This window comes from Strix aluco, chromosome 6 (genome assembly GCF_031877795.1).
Source record: "Strix aluco isolate bStrAlu1 chromosome 6, bStrAlu1.hap1, whole genome shotgun sequence".
NCBI classification, from domain to species: Eukaryota; Metazoa; Chordata; class Aves; order Strigiformes; family Strigidae; genus Strix; species Strix aluco.
The window spans coordinates 45,167,766-45,184,149 of record NC_133936.1 but is presented as its reverse complement, the minus strand read 5'-3'; the positions used below and the strand labels follow the sequence as shown (position 1 = coordinate 45,184,149).

At 43.5% G+C, this 16,384-nt stretch overlaps 1 pseudogene; it reads left to right on the top strand.

Moving 5' to 3' along the window:
* LOC141925515 (ras-GEF domain-containing family member 1B-like) overlaps positions 1–16,384 on the top strand; it is a 97,706-nt pseudogene that overhangs the window by 63,873 nt on the left and 17,449 nt on the right.

The following is a 16,384-nucleotide window of genomic DNA, read 5'->3' as shown; positions in this document are numbered from 1 at the left end:
TTTTCCTGGTACAGATACCCAGCTCTGAGAGCTCCAGCTAGGAGAGTGTCTTACCTGAGCAATGATCTCTTGAGCAGGGTGTTTCTGAAGAAGCAGCTGGGACCCTCAGTGAGTGCTGCTGCCAGGACCAAACCAACCACCCCTGGAGGAGAAGGGTGTGGGAGCCGTGGGCTTCATTCCCCCTGTGGATTATTAGTTTCTGACTGTGTTAACAGTGAGTTGTAATCTCTAGAGTGTTTGGAGAGTTGGGCTGGTTAATGTGCTGGATTAAACTTTAATTAAACTTTATCACCTATTTCTCATTGTTTGAGTAGGGCAATCTGGGAAGTTATGTCCCTCTGCTTCACCTGGGTATTTTTATCTCCTCTTTAAAGCAGACAATCGGATAATTTCAGGGGGGTATAAAAAGAAATGTTTGTAAGGCCTTGACCAGAAAGGAATTGTTTGCATACCATGATATGACATGATTTTTATATTCCCCAGTAAAGATTTGTGATTACTGTTGAGTAAAAATTTTGAATCATTTTAAAGACATCAATATGAGTAGCAGTGCCCCTTTGAGGGTTTTGTTCCTTTGGCTGAAGCAAAACCCCTAAAGCTTTCTGGGTTGCTTCTGCTGGGTCTGATCATAATGTTTAGAGCCCATTGCTGCCTGATCCTACGGAGAGTAGAGCAGATTGGAGTGAAGCTCCTGAGCCACAGGTGATGGAAAAGCCATCTCTGTAACGGGTGATGATGGGAGCCTTTCCATGTTCAATTTAGTTAAAACCAGGCACAGCTCTTTAGATGAGACGTGGAGTATGGGTTTGGTTTTTCTGCCTTCCATAGAAGAACACACAAGGAGTCTCATGGCAGCTAGGACCAGCTGCTAGAGTCATGAATTTTTATGAAGAGCTTTCTGGCAACCACATTAAATCGTCCACATACTGGCTCTCTGAAGTAATTTTTATATCAACCCTGCAGATGGGTGATTTGTTGCAGCACTGGCCACTATTCCTACAACAAAAGGCTCTTCTGCTTGTCAAGATTTTCAAGTTTGCAGTTTCTCTTCCACTCAGGGTGATACTAGTGCTAGAAGAATTATGGAAGGGAAAGAAGAATGAAATATTATTTCACCCCCAAGACTCAGTTATAATATCAGTTTTAACACCAGTTGAATTTCTTTACATCTTACTACTGATTCTACCTTCCAGGTTATTGGAAATCTTCACACCTCTGACTTCTTTGAAATGGCCTCTAAAAATGAGTGTCACCAGGAGTTCACCCTTCAACGACTGATACCTCAGTCCAAATGGGCCCATATTGTGTCATGCAGCAATACAGAAGGACAAGTGCTGTTCACCTTTATGTGCATCACCTGCATGCCTTCAAGACTCAGGATGGGAAAGCTGTAAGTGTTGTAGCAGAGGTTGTGTGCAGGTAAATGAAAGCAGAATCTATTCTGCAGAGTGCAGGGCAGGTCTATTGGTAAACACTTCTGGAAGGAAATCCCATAGGGCTCAAGCCAGTAGGTTCATTTTGTTATGGTCATGCTATATTCTTCTCCATGATGTTTACTGAAATACGAGTTCCGTGGTTTTCACCTCAAAATCCACGGCATTGTAGAATACCAGAATCCAGAGTAAGTTCCTTCTCTAATCAAGTTAAATAATTAAAACCATTGGGGTGTCATTCACTGATGATATAACCACCACCCTGCTTTGCTAGCACTGTTTTTATTTCAAGAGGCAGCGTCCTACTGGTGCTCTGCAGCTGCTCTTGATTCCGTGAAGTCTGGTGGTTGCAGTTGTAAAGGATGCTCGTAAACATTCTCCTAATTGTTAGAAACTGGTTTGGGAAGTGCTTTTCATTTCTCATTCTTCTTTTTGAAAGCACACCAAACTCTGTGTGCATGGTGATGCTCTTACTCTGGAGCTGTGGACTGTCTGACAGCTCCATGGAAATGACCCAGTTTTGCACTGAAGGTCTCATCCTGTAGGAAACAGAAAAAGAGAAACAGGGGCATAGAAGGGAAGTGATGCACGTACAGCTACAGAAATAATCAGTGACAGAACCCAGAGAATAACTTTGCTCTTTGCTCTCTAGTTCATTGGAGCCATCAATGCCCATTGGCAACATTATCTCCAAGGTTTCATGAAACATCTTTTCCTTTGGCTGTTTCCTGACACCTATTCAGTTGTGGTTTTCTGCCGTTCTGATTTATACCCTCTGCAGGCTGGACAAGTCCCGTGACGTTTATGAAACTAGAGTCCACTAATCTGTCGTATGCTCCAGGAAAGCAGCATGCAATCACCTATTGCCTTTGCTTTTGAAGATGCTTGGTACAGGCTTGGGGTTTCTCGATGTGGACAACCGAGACACCTTTAGCAGGCTTTCCTGCACATCGATGTCACACTGTTCCTTGCTGCTGTTCTTCCTGTTTGATTACAGCACGGCTGTACAGATCTTAAACTGCAACAAAATGGTTTAGTGAAAACTGCACATAACAACCTCTGATTTCCTCTTAGGAACCACAATCCCCCTTAATTACCTTCTGCAGCACGGAGTTTTGTTATTGCTTTTGTGGTTGGACTTCTTTTTTAGCCAGTCCACCTTTGTTTATCCAAATGTGCCCCCTCTTTCCCTTCTCCAAAGCATAGCATTTGAGGGAATTTCTTAAGAGGTGGGAACCTTCTTAGAGCTTTGTGCTGCCCTAGTCAGAATACTTGTCAGGATAACCTCTGATCTGTGTGAGCAAGTAGCGTGAAACAAGGCCCATATGTCCTTGGCCAGACACAGAGAGGGGAGGAAAGGGAAGGAGACCTTGGAATTGGGAGCCAGTGTTGACTCTTACACAAAAGCAAAAACCCTTTTGGCTTTGATCACATCAAACATTTGTGTTTGCCAAGAGAGTCAGAATTGTGCATGACCATGTGGAATGCCACCTGCTCATCTGGCATTATGAATTGCGTCTAAGCCTACTGTAAAATTAATCCTGTCCTCAAAGAATGCTTGTTAAATTTGCAGGAGGAGGTACTCTCTTACCCAGATTATCCTCAGCAGTCTGTACGTATTTCTTAATCTGAATTTAGGTACATTCTCCCCTGTGCTGGAAAAAGGAAGGGATAGGCCAGGCTCTTGATCAAGACGATAATTCATGTTTATTCTTCAGAAATAGAGAGCTATGCTGGGATATAGTTGACTGTTTGACTCATGGGTAAAAATCAATGTTGTATTGAAATTCTCCAGCTGGAAGCAAATGGAAATAATTTTGTGAAAATATTTTATTTACTTCAAAATATGAAATAGAAATCACTTTTAAAGAAATCACTCAATCTTTTTCCTACATGTTCCAGACCAAACCAGAGTAGATGTGTTTTGCTGGCTGTGCTTTCCCATGCCCAAACCGAGGCCTACTACAGAGGTTGTGAGAGGTGTGAGGGTGCCATGGATAATACCTAGAACCTCCCCCTCTGCCTTTGCTTTCTCCCAAACAATTGACAGATGAGCTGGAATACCTTGAGGTAAAAACAGGGTTATTTTTACATGGCTTTTTGAGCCTTAAAAATACATTTGGGTCATACATGCATGCTTCTTCCCATGGCCATGAAATTTAGGTAAAACCAAACAAAGGAAACAGATTTTTTGCTTTATAAAAATTTCTTTCAATGCAAGGAAGCAAATATCTTCATGCCAAAACATTTCTGATAAAATATTTGGAGCTGGCCAATTGAACTGAATTGCTGAAAAATGGCAGGACAATTCTGGCTTTTGTTGCAATATGAAAAATGAGCACAGTGTTACTCCAGTAACCCGAAGGCTGAAACTGTGGCACTGCTGATTTCCAGAGACTTGTTTTCAGATACGTTCATAATCACTTCTGCATTTTACTACTGTTGTGTTTCTGAATTCTGACACTGTGGCTGTATCATTGTTTAGGCGCAAGAAAGAGGCAGGAGTTTATGTAAAAATACCCCAAACTAGACTCAAAGCCTCTTTTTTTTTTTTTTTTTTTTTTAATTAGTCTTCTGATTAATTTCTCCTAATTGCCTGTTGTGGTGTTCATCCCAGCGTTAGAGGTGATGAGAAATATCTTACTTGGCTGAGGTGATGCTCTCACAAAGTAGTACTGATGACAATAAAACAATCATATTTAAACACTGCTGTAAATCTGAGGAGGAAATTGCACTCTTTAGTGTAAACATCCTTCCTCTCAGCCTGTCTCCTACATACCTGCACTCATGTGCTCTGTCTGAAGTACTGTGTGAATGTTTAATGAGACTCTCTCTCTCGGGTCAGCTCCTCTTAATGTTGAGCATGTGCATAAGGGTTTGCAGAATCTGAATCTTGGTTTCTGGCAGAGTGCCTTTCCTTTCCATTGTGTTGTAAGAAGGTGAAGAAGCCAACTGCCATTGAGAGCTGGTGAACTGGCACAGCAGACAAGAGTTTCAGCCTATCATGGGTGTAAAACTCTGCCTGCTAAACCATATTTAGACAAGAATTGAAGCGTTCACTATTTATTCCGTTTCAGGAATGGCTGTTTTGAAGCCATTTCTGTTGCGTGAAGTAACATTTAAACAGTTTTCAAATGTCTGTTACTTGCTTAATAGAATGAAACACTGGAGAGTCACAGGGTGACAGGACAAGCTGCTAAACCTGCCTTGTTTCCCTTGAGACTTTTGTGTGTTCGCTTTCTGCCCATCAGAAGCATTGACTCGATGGCAAGTCTTTGCAGTGACAGAGAGTAACAGCAGAAAAAACATCAGTAGTAACCGTTCCTATCCTCTACCCCACCACTTTTTTTTCAGGAAAGAAAAGCCTTAGCATATTTCTGCAAAGAGATGCCCATCCCAATAGGGAGATACACAGCCAGGGCTTCTACCCTGCAGCTGGAGAAGGTTTTGGGTTGTTTTCTGCCTTGCATGTCCTGCCAGGAGGACAGTACCTCTGGCGATCTATGAGCTCAGGAACTGTTGTTCCAGGACTTTTGGGAGACATACACCATGCTAAAAAAGGGGCTGAAGGCTGAGCACCAGCTGGGTTTCTTGCTTTGGGTGTAGCAGCTGCTCCATTATGTGTGTGTGTGTGGAGTCGAGGGCTCCAGGCAGGTTTTATTCTGCAGACCTTTGTAACCCTCTGCACTGGAAGCTGGAAGGGGCAGCTGGGGACACACAGGCAACCTTTCAACTAAGTGGAGAGAGTATGAAATTTCCCAGGGACACTTTTTTCCCCTCATGACCAGACAAATTTTCAAAACTGAAAACCATCAGGAAAAAGGGTAGTTTTTGAAAAAACAATCTGATAACCTTCTCACAGGGGGAGAATTGAAAAAGCTTTGAGATTTTCTACTTAGTTATTTCTGAATTTCAAAAATTGGGGTTTTTTATTCAAGCCAACCTTTGTTTTCACACATTGGTTAATTTATTAAATAAGGTTTTAAATAATACAAAATTTTGAATTTGAAATTTAGTCTTTTAAAAGATATATAAATAAAATTTTCAGTCTGAACTACGTTTGAGATTGTTGGTTCATGAACATGCATTTTTGGGGGTGATTTCAACATCTTTTGGGAGGGATTTTCAACATCTCACACATACTTGCGTAGGAAGGCTATTCCTCATGCAGCTGCTGGGTGCTGTGGTGACAGTTTTGAAAATGTGGATCATTCCCTGGAACTTGAGAGAGGTCACACACCAGATTCCTTTCACGTAGACTGTCAAACTGCTTTCATTCATAACAAATCTTCCTTTTTCTTCACTGACCTGCAACTGAACTAACACCTTAAAAGTAATAAAGCCATTATTTTCTTCATTTTCAGGACATCTTTTCATTTCCCTTGCCTTTTCTGTTGACCTATAAGCCTATTTTGCACCACATAACAGTGGAAAGAATGCCAGATCCCTTCACAAAATAGCAAGCATAGAGAAATGTGTGTGCATACTCTATCCATACTTCGAAACAACATTTGTTGGTTTTGAAGTCTTTTAATCCTTTGTGTACTGGTTGTGGGTAGAGATGTCTGAACTCTAGCCAAAGATTTTGAGAGATCACTGCCAAGTTTATTAAACATCTGGGAGGCGTACCAAGTTTCCTGCAAGTCATCTGGTACAGAAGCTTCTTACTATAACCAGTGCTTTGAGGTTTGCCTAAGAGCCATCACTGCTGCAGGTTAAAAGGATGAATTTCCTCCATGACATCGCCTGACGGGGTTGGTATGGTTAGAAGGGACAGAAGGGGATGTCTGTCAAGCTAATGGATCATCCATTACACCAGAGCGCCAGACTGGCTACATGCTAGGCATACACACAAGAGAAATAAACCAAGGACTAGTATAAACTTCAAGCAAACATAGTAGGATCATTTTCTCATTTTGATAATCCATTCAAATGGGGACTGTTGTGCCCTCGTGATACTTGTGGTACAAGACTGCGCTCCAAAGGCAGTTCAAAGCTCTCCAATTCCAGTTCAGCAGTTCAGGGAGGGTTTATGAACATTAGCAAATTCAGAAGAAGGGTTGGGTTTGGCTCTGGGAGGAGGTGGTTTATTTGTTTTCATTTGGAGCTTTGTTTTGTTTGTTGCATTTTTTTGGTTTTGGTGGGTTTGTTTTTTTTTTTTCCTGAAGACTGCCTTTGTTTCTGTCTACTCTTTCCTGTTATTTCCCCAAACCAGTGAGTCTGTTTCTGGTAGCCCAGATCCCAGTATACAATTGCAGTACAGGGAAAGACCTTCAAAGCCTCACTGGCCAGAGCTCAGGCCTTGTTGTCTGGAACAGCAAAAGGTGGCATTCACCCCCACAGCTAATCTGTCGCTGCAGTCTTGCCCAGCCCCAGGCATGGCAAAATTCAGTGCACAAGGGTTTTTTTGGCTGCCTGTGTGGGTGTAGTGAGTCCACAGAACATTATTAACTTTATTAATTATTAAATTATTAATTATTAAACCTTAAACCTGTGCCAGACTATTAATGCCTTAATGCTTATTCAACTGCCATCAAGTGCTGGCAGATGGCAGAGTACAGGGCGGCTGTCAGTAAGGACATCAGCTGCCATTCCCAGGGGGATTGCTGCAGGCTGGCAGGGAGCTTTGAGAGGATGGCAGGCTGAAAGGAGAACAGGGATGCAGAAGTTGTAAATGTTTCCTTGTCTTGAGGGGGTGAGGAAGAAGCCTCCAGCAATAGCAACTGTAAATCAATAACTAAACAGAAATAACGATCCCGACAGCCAGCTCTGGAATGGTGCTACTAAAGGAGGAGTTCAGGGCTGTTAAAGCTTAAGGCACGGGGCCCTGACACAGTCTAAAGCATTTGCAGTTCCCCACCAGCTGCAGAAGCCAGATCACGTTCATCAGTTCTCCTGTAGTTGTACGTCACATGCACATCATCAGTCGAGGTCCCAAATGAGAGCTTTTACCCGTAGTTAAAGCCAGTAATTGTGCAGGGCTGTTATTTCTTCTGGACAGTCTGGTTTGCAGTGAGGCTACTTCCCATCGCCAGCGCTCTGACCTCCCAGGGCACAGAGGGCTTGGGAATCAGGGTTCAGCTCTGTTCTTGGGGCTGGCTGCTCATGTGCTACATCATCAGCCTTTGAAAATGCCTCATCTTTGTCTTTAAGACAATGTGGAATATTTTTCAAATTTGCAGGTAGCTGTAAAGATTTATTAGTTTGAATACTTTGGGGAAGTTTTATGTAAATAAACAGGAAACTTAATTATTGTGCTCTGGACAGTTTATTCCTTTGGGGACAGTTAAACAGAGGCCATCAATAATGCAAGTGATTGCAATGAATCAACAACATCTCTTAGAGATAAAAGTCAGGATTAAGCCATACTGAGTTGGGTTCAGCTTTACTGTATCTCCCAGCTTGTAAGGGACGTCAGGAGCCAGTGAAACATCACGCATGGAGCTGCACTTCTTTTGATGGTTTTGAACTTGTAAAGTGCCCCAATAGTGCTGGCAGAGTTATATTTACTCAAAAGGACACAGCCATTTGCTCCTTACAAAAATACATTTTTAAGGTAGGCCAAATGCTGACACTTTTCACCATGGCTAGTGGTTCCACAATGACATTGAAGGATTCAGTGGGACTCTCAAGTAAGCAGCAGCCTATAAACTGTCCTAAATGAAAGAGTTGCTGCTTGTCCTTGAGAGCTTAAAGATGCTTTTCCAACATAACTTCAGCCTTATCTGGCTTGATTTATGCAACTTCACTCTCATGCTGGCCAGACCTGGGGAAGGGTCAAGATAATCCCCAGTTAGATGAGATGAAAGAGAAACTGAAGCTAGTGTCCTCCTTAGGCCAGCCTGTGCTAAGCCATTGGTATGTGCTTGCCTCACACAGGGGCTTCACAGGAGAGAAGGCAGGGCTGTGTGACAGCTTACAGAGGACAGCCTCAGGACACGTGAGCAATGGCTCAGACTGGCTTGCTTTGTCATTTGGGAGAGAAAATAACACTATTCCAGGATGGCTGTCTTTCCCCTCTGTTCCCCACCCACACCAGCGCTTGGCCTTGTCATTCTCCGATGTCAGTGGCTTTAAAGATTCAATGTCTATTTTTACACATTGGTTGTCACCCACTTAAACGATGCCCTGTGGAGCTCAGGTGTGTGGAATGACTCAATGGAGTCCGTCCTCCTGTCAGCGTTCTCTGTCTCTGAAGCACTGGTGTATGGGCGGGGATTCAGAAGTTGCATGTTCCTCTTGCTGGCCAAGAATTTGATACTTCTGTGCTTTGCTTTGCTCATCTGGGCAGTGCTTACCTCCTTGGCAAGTGGTCTTGAGCTCCAGTGGAGATACCTCCATGTGAGAGATGTCTCCTACAGTTTTAATTTCTTCTGTAAGGTTCCTCCTTAACTATATATTATCACAATACACAATTTCCTTATCCCACCTTGTTTCTCCCCAACATACAGTATTTGATCCTTCCACAGTTTTGTCAATTTTTCCCTCCTTTTCCCACTGTCTTGGTGTTAACACGGAGGGCCCTGAGAATATAGAAGACTCTCTCCATCTTCTCAGCTCTGGAGCCCGCTGTGCAGAGGGGCGTCACTTCAGTGCAAGTCCAGCTCAGCTCCTGCCCGAGGCTGGCAGTCATGAGAAGGTCTGTGAGAATTTTGCTAATTCTCACATGTGCTTGTAAGGCAAACAGCTTTCAGAAATTAAGAGCTTGTCTGAATTGGGGCATTAAAGGTAAATTACAGGGAGCATATTCTTTCAATTTTCAAGCCCCTGTCCAGGGCTTTGTCACAGAATGTTTTCCTTCAATAGGTGACAGTAACAAATTAAAAAGATGTAGTCAACACAAGAACATGAGCAATAACAGTAGGTTTTTGTCCACCCCCTTTTCAGAAGAGTATAAATAGTTTTATCTGAATTTTGCCCTAGCCTGAAGCAGACACCTGCCATCAACACTTTCAGCTCTGATTGCTTGAATTCTGACAAAGCTGTAAACAGCTAAAATCAAAGTCTCGTTACAAAAAATCTATTACAGGAAGTGCTGTCTGCTTACCAGTCGAGTGCCCTGAGTGCTTGTACATCCCTTCATCTCCACACAGAATCATTCCCTGTCATAGCCCTCCATCGAAACACTGAACACTGCTTGCACCCTCTGTCAAATCACTGAAGTATGCTCTTAATTTCCAACTTGAAGCTAAGGCGAGGTTTAAGTGATCTGCTGGACTGATCCCTCTAATCTAAATGTTTACAGTGTAAATTGAATTTGAAGCAGTTTTTTGAAAATTCAAAGTGCTCAAGGGTTTTGGTATCTGGTTCTGCAAATAATTGCCCCTGTGCAGGTGTCTCAATGATTTCAGCAGTCCTGTGCAGAGGTTTCAATGTGCTAATATTGCCAGACCAATGCTTATTTCTGAATTTCAGAGAATTAACTTCAAACTCTAAATCCTTCCTTTCCATCTGTTTGTATCGAGTGCTCTTTGTGTGTGGGATTCTGCTGAGTACTTTTTGAAACGCCAGATACGTTGTGTGCTTTTTGTGTAACAGGACTTCTCCGCAGTGAAATGCTACTTTTCATTTAGTCTGACTTTGCTGTTATGTAAAACCACAGCTTAGTTTTGGCAAACATTAATAGCTCTTAAATGATTTCTAATCTATTTTTAATACGATCCTAGTTCAAGTTCAAAATGAATAAACATAGGTCTTAAAGGAAACCTCATGTCTTTCTGTTTTATGCAGGGAAGTGCTACAAACCACAGGGTAAGGCTTGATTTATTTGCACAGCATCGAGTATTAGAATGAAAAAAGAATGGGTATTGGCTATTTGCTCTTAATTACTCTTCTTTGATGATTCTTTGGAGTTACAGGAGGCAGAGAGCAACCAGTTTAGGCAATTGTTCCACATTGCTCTGATGGAGAACTGTCCAGTTACTTGCTGAAACAAGTGTGTTCTCTCTTTATGCTTAACATCCAGCATCACTTAACTGTTGTACAGACCCTGCTTGCATGATCTGACAAGTAAAGATTACTGGGTAAACCGAGGGAAGTGGTTTCTGGTTTATCTCTTGGAAATGATGAGTATTTGGCTGGGGCACACAGCACAAGCAATGCTGCATGGGATCAGTATAAACCCAGAGCCTGGGGGCAGGGGGGAGGTTGTTTTATCAGTAGACAGATTGTTCAACCACGTAAGGGAAGTTAATCCACAACGGAGGCTGCATAGAGTTAACAGCTCTATTCTCAGTATTCCCAGGCTTGGTGATTTTTCTAAAGCTTAATTTCCTCGAGTCATCTGATGCCATTAAATAGGCTTCTCACCCCCATTTTTTATAACTTCTGATTCTTATGTCTTGCAGAAACACTGGATAGTATGAATATGTTGATTTGAAGCTTATCAGCTCAGCTGCCAGTCACCAGAAAAGTAAACAGAAATATCTTGAAAAAATACATTTTCCTTCTATGTAAATATTGAAATTTTGGGAGTTAAACTCCTGCTTCTTCAGCGGTTAATACTGGCATTGGTGTTTCAACCCACCTTTTCTGGAGTGGGCCTGGAAGCCCAGGAGCCTGGTTACAATCAGCCAGAACTCTAGTTTGGTTGCACACGTGGGCCCACAGATTTCCTGTGTCTATAGATACAAAAATCTCTTCTCTCCTAAAATCCAGTTTGTTTTGAAGTAACACATTCAGTTTTCATATTTGGATGAAAAAAAGCTTTTACAGTAATAATGGAGATAACATGGGGCTGTGGATGAAGTTTCCCACAGCTCAAACCCGCAGGCAAAGCGGAGGGCTGGTTTGCAGCCCAAGGCTGGGGTCTGTGTTTCTGCCACAGGAGAGGGTCCCGTGTTAAAGCCCAACCTAGATGCTGGGTTTCATGCCAGCAGACCCAGCCATGGGACCCGGGCCTGGATTTTAGAACACTGCCCACAAAGAACTTGTTTAGTGAACATCAGTCTAATTGGTTTAATCAGCCCCCATCTAGTTTTTTAGGTTTTGTTTGGGCTTAATTCCCTTAATCTGCATTGCTGTTGTGAGCACTACCATATCAGAAATGGGGAGGGTAAATAAGCAAAGCATCTGAGCAATGCAGACTGGGCACGTTCTGCGTTTGGAACGTTAGCTCACAACTATACCTCTGACCTCCTTACAATTCTTGATCTCCTCTCTACTCTTGCCAAGTTACTCATAACCGCTTGCACTGTTGCAAGTGAGGCCTGAGCAATGCCAAGCACACAGACAAATTACCTCGCTTGCTTAGCATGATCCTTGACTTACAGCCCTGAGCTGCAGCATGTGCCAGTCCTGCCGCAGTGCAGCGCTGCTGATTCACGCCCCGCGTGCCGTTCGCTGCACGCCTGGCACTGCTCTGCAGGAGAACACAGGCTGCCCTCCCTCTTGTCAGCCTGCACCAGGACAAACCAGGAGAACAGGCACTTACTGTAGGAAAATATTTCTGCTTTAAACAAAGGTTGTGTCTGAGAATACGGGAGACACGGGGAGGGAAAAACATGTTTATCCTCGAATCTGAGAGGGGCGAAAGGAAAAGGGGGAAACACTTTATCTGGATGAAGTCTAAATCTTTTTTCTAGTAGATTTCTTGTAGGTATGGCGGCAAGAGTTGTCTGGTGAAGAGAATTGTAGGGGTAAACAGGAATCAATAGAGTGAAATAGTTTATTGCATTGGGAAACCTGTCACAGAGAGGAGACATCACAGAGCAGAGCCTGGGGAAGATACGTCGCACCATCCTCTGACACACCCATCACAGTGGGAAAGGCCCAGGGTACGTGTGTAAGGGCTGTGGCTTCTGGCTCGGCATTGTGTCATCTTCCTCCAGAAATAACACTGCAATGTCATTTGGTTATACTGCACATTATATGTGACACTGTGCAGATGGACAGAACGAGCTTTTGTGCGAATCCAGATCTTGAAGCCTTGCAAGTAATTTCTAAAATTCACAGTGAGATCACATGAGCCTTTAAGTCCCAGTTCCAGAAAGGGAATTGTGTGGGCAAAGGCCCTTTGTGCTGGGGTCCCTTTCCTATTTGTTATCTTGCCAGCTCAATTATTTTGAAAGTAAATTTTTAAAGCATTTCTTTCTAGAAACTGAATTTAAAGAAATGCAGGTAGGTAGGGTTGTGTGCCTGCCTCCAAAATAATCCTGGCCAAAGGAGCTCAGGTTTACATGCTCCTTGTATGCTTGTGTGCAGAAGTAGTAGCCAGAGGCTCCTGTCTTTCAAGCATCCCAACGCCCAACAACCCCTTCTGTGAATAATATCCTAAGAGCCAGTCTGACCCTGCCCTGGCGCAGCTTGAGGCCATTCCCTCTTGTCCTGGCGCTTGTTCCTTGGCTCAAGAGACTCATCCCCCCTCTCTGCACCCTCCTTTCAGGGAGTTGTAGAGGGCGAAATGGATCATATTCCCCAAGGTTAGTGGGAGTCTAATACGATATTGAAACCAGTGGTACTGTTATGATGATAGCGTAGGGGAAACTGCTCCTTTCTCTGTTGACAGCATCAATTTTCTATCTCTTCAGTCTGAAGTACACAGGAGGCACAAAGCATGCTGCAGAAATGACAGAGTGCCAGGGTTGTGACTCACTGGTGGGGATGGCATAGCATGGATGACATCGCAGGTCCACCCCGTTCCTGGACAGCTGAGCCACCGTGCATCAGCTGCTGAATCACCTGGTTTACAGCGTGGTGTTTTGAAGTAAATCATCACTGCTGTTCCCTTGCCTTAAAACTCCTGACTGCAAACCGCAGCAGTTCATCAGCTGATTGATGAGCAGCACTCAGCTGGCTGCTCAGCAGCGCGGGAGGCCGGGATGGAAACCTGCTTGGGTCTGCAGAGCTCTGTGCCTTGCTGGGGGATGGGAGCCCTGACGAGACTGAATAGAGAGGTGGCATTTTAGGGTTTTATGACTATAATATTTAAAAGACCTCTGTTCCCAACAGAACAGTTGGCAAAACTCTTCTGTATTTCACTCAGTGCAGTTAGGGGAATGCTGTGTCCTTCTAAAAACCCCATCCTGCTTCAGTGAGTTAAAAAAGCATAAGGCTTCAGTCGTGTGCCTGTGTTTTCTTTGCATTTAATACACTTGTACTCCTATTTCAAAGCTCTCGATTTTGCCATCAGCAGTTCCAGCCAATTTCTTAACACTTTGTGCTGGCCAGGCAGTAGCTGTCTGTCTTTCCTGATGGTGTCTAATTTTGAATGAAATCTAATGTGTAGGACTGAGGAGATCATACTCAGCTTGTGCATTTGTTTGGTTTTAAACAAAGTGCTTGGAGGATGGACCATTTATGAATTCTTTAACGAAAATAGATCCAGGAAGGGGGTGGGGGGAAGTTGTTTCTTATTATGATCCCAGTATTAGTTGTCTATCAAAACTTCTTTTGCTTTCAGTCCAGCTGCCCGCTCATAAATTTTGGTAGAAAAGAGTCGCTACATGTGTTGTCTGTTGTTTAAGGTGGATGGTACTTCACTGCAGGCTTTGGCTGGTCTGAGGCCTTTCTGCACCCTTTCCCATTCCATCCATTCTGTAAATCACTCAAGCTTTACAGGAGTTGCTATGGAGTGTGCAATGAACTGAACTTTTCTAGAATCTCTGGTGGCTTGTGACATCTGTGCTAATCCATCATGTCACTTAGATACTTACCCTGTATGGCTCCTTTTAAACTTCTCCTCTGAAACCAGAAAAAAAAAAAAAAAGTGGGATTATTGAAGAAATTTACAAGGTTAAAAAACCCCATGGGAGAACAGCCTTATTTTGAACTGAAAATGTAATTAAAATGTTAAAAGGACATCATCCAGATGAAGAAATTGCCCATAAATTTAAAAATAACTTACAAATGAACTTAATAAAAAGATTAATCAGTCAGTGATGGAGCACACTTCGTTTAGTATCTTTTTTAATAATTGTGGCCGCCTCAGTTTTAACCTACAGATAAAAATCTCCGCTGCGTTGTGATCAAGGTAAGGTACAAGTGTGTGGAGAAAGCGAATATATTACACACGTGATCTTCTTTCCATGTTCTGTGTGTCCAGGCAGCTGCTTTTGTGTGTCCAGCAATACAGATTGTTCCGTGTGTTTTGGTTGGGAGGAACATACGCCCTGTCCTCTCCCTTGGCCCAGGTCATTTCCCCGCAGTTGGGATTTTTGCAGTGGTGCAGTCTGCCCGTGTACTTGTGTGGCACTGCAGCATCGTGGTGGCACAGCCACCCTCAGCATCATCAGACCTGCGCCACTCTTCTGCCCCCCAGAAGAAGAGCACGGGGAAAGGGCAGAAGGGAGGTTGGTTCTTGGGGCTTAAGCAGGGGACGTGGATTTACAGCACATCAGCATCAAGAGGAACTTGTTTGTTTTCCTCCCTTTTTCCACCCTGACATGTTTTGAGAAATTCAAGGCATTCTTACACCCCCTGCACTTTTCCTAAGGCTCCCAAGCATACACACAAATGCATTCATATCCATCACACTTTTGCAGTTCAGTAGCCAAGGTCTTTAGTTTTGGGTGATTCAGGATCTGCTTAATTACTGCGTCGGAGTTCTCCTGTGTGAGTGATCAGTCAGCAGTGCTGCATCTGACCTTCCTGCATCATCAGCGAGATCTATCTATAGATCCAAGAAAGAGTTCCTTTGCATGTTCAGGAGGAAGATGCCTTTCATTGAAATTCAGTCCCTGGTCTGTTCTTTGCTTACTGGGGTTTTCCTTCTTCCTTTGCAGACTATTGTTGCCTGGGGACTTTTTTGAGAACTTTACAAAATTGTAAACTTTACAAAATTGTTCCTCTGCTGGTTTAGTGAAAATGAAGAAGTCTCTCAAGGCTCAGTGGGGTTTGTTCTGCCTGCCTCAGATCTTTGCCTTCCCTGCCAGGGACTGCACTTCACTGGTCTCTGCTGTGTGCAAGATGTGTTTCTGTTGCTATGTCGCTGTCTAGCAGTATCACCTGTGGATAGTTTTAGTGCTCCTGTTGCTCTGTGGTGGATTCCTTCTGAGTTGCTCTTAGTCTTGCTCTCGATTTCAGCCAGGAAAAAGCCCATATCGCTCCTCTTTCAATCTCCTGTGTGAGTATGAAATACTATTCTGTGCTCTGCCTCTTACAAGGTGCAGTTATGAAGAAGTATTTCTAGGAAGGACAATATATAGGAAGGAACTGTGAGTCCAAGTTGTGCTGAAGTCACACTGCTGGAATTGTGTGGCAAATTCTGCATGGAAGAATGGGAGCAGGAGGACTTGAGCTGGGATAGTTATAAGATCTAAGTTTCTACAAGTAAGGCATATGAAACACCAACCTGGGAGTATTTCAGGTTTTTATCTTCTCAATAGCTTGAGCTGTAGAATTTACCTTTCAGTGCAGAAACAAACGCTTTTGTAAGCAAAGCAAACACACCCAGCTGTATGGAATGCAACCAGTGGTGGCCCCTGTGTCTGCTATGCTTTTGTTTTGGGTAGCCTGTGTCCTTGTCTAAAACACTCCACACTTTTCAGAAACACTCCAGAGAAAGCTGGGTGTTGCTGGCAAGCACCTAGTCCTTACTGCCTTTCTATCTGTGAAAGCCGAGGCTCATTCTGACTTGCTCAGACTTTCCCAGGTTGGTGCAAGGCGTTAAGATTTATAGTCCCTTCCCCATCAGACTTTTGTTTTGCCATACCTCAGTTTTGTAATGGCATCCTTAAGAACAAGGCAGGATGGTAATCGCCTACTAAATGTGGTTTGGGGTTTCTGATCCGGTGGTGAAGCAGCTCTGAGGGGATGTAACTGCACACGTGAGGTTTGTATCTTCTATGAGGAGGTGTGACTTGGGACGCGTAACAAATTCAGTCACCGTTCCTCTGGCTGAGGGATGTAGGATGGGAGGTACCTGCACATAACCAAGGAGCTGAAAATGTTTGGCAATGTCTTTAAAGGCACCTTCCGTGGCTACTACTGAACCCCTCAGTGGGTGCTTCTGT